The following is a 678-nucleotide window of genomic DNA, read 5'->3' on the forward strand; positions in this document are numbered from 1 at the left end:
AGCCTTCTTTTTTTTTAAAATAAAACACCAGAGGCCTATTGCACAAAACTAAGATAAGAGATTATTCTGGGATTTTGGTGTAAACCAGAATTAATTAAGCTTTGAATTGTTTGYGTGGGAGAGGAAGCACTATGTTTCCCATGATAACAAGTGCTCTGAAACTAATCTGGTCCTGACCAGGTTTAAAATGGAGCTTATTTAATCTGTCAATGGTTCTGAGCAAAACCTGTCCATCTAACCAACTTTTACAAGCTTATAGCAGCCAAAAAGTATGTTTGATCTTATTTTGAGAATGATTTACTAAACAAGATCAGAATATATTGAATCATTCTTCTTGTTAACCTAAAAGGTTTATTKTAGGAAGACTTAAGGCCCTGTCACCCTAGACCACAGCGCCACCTTGAGGGGCCAGGGGTTGTATTTCCGAAACAATTTATGGACACAGCTTTCCTTGCAGTGTGGATGGAGAGGTAGAACCTCATTATGAACAGAAACTGTAAATTTATAAATTCAACATCTTTGCTCATTCAAATGCTGCTCCCACCAAACCCATGAATGTTTGTTGCCTAGGCAACAATACCAACAACAGGGGTATCGTACAAGAATAAAATGATTTACATCAAACTTGGTATGGGGGCGTATCTGTCTGTCTGACAGAAAAAGAAAAAAAGAAAAAAA

The sequence above is a fragment of the Austrofundulus limnaeus genome, unplaced genomic scaffold, assembly GCF_001266775.1.
Source record: "Austrofundulus limnaeus strain Quisiro unplaced genomic scaffold, Austrofundulus_limnaeus-1.0 Scaffold250, whole genome shotgun sequence".
In the NCBI taxonomy this organism is placed as follows: Eukaryota; Metazoa; Chordata; class Actinopteri; order Cyprinodontiformes; family Rivulidae; genus Austrofundulus; species Austrofundulus limnaeus.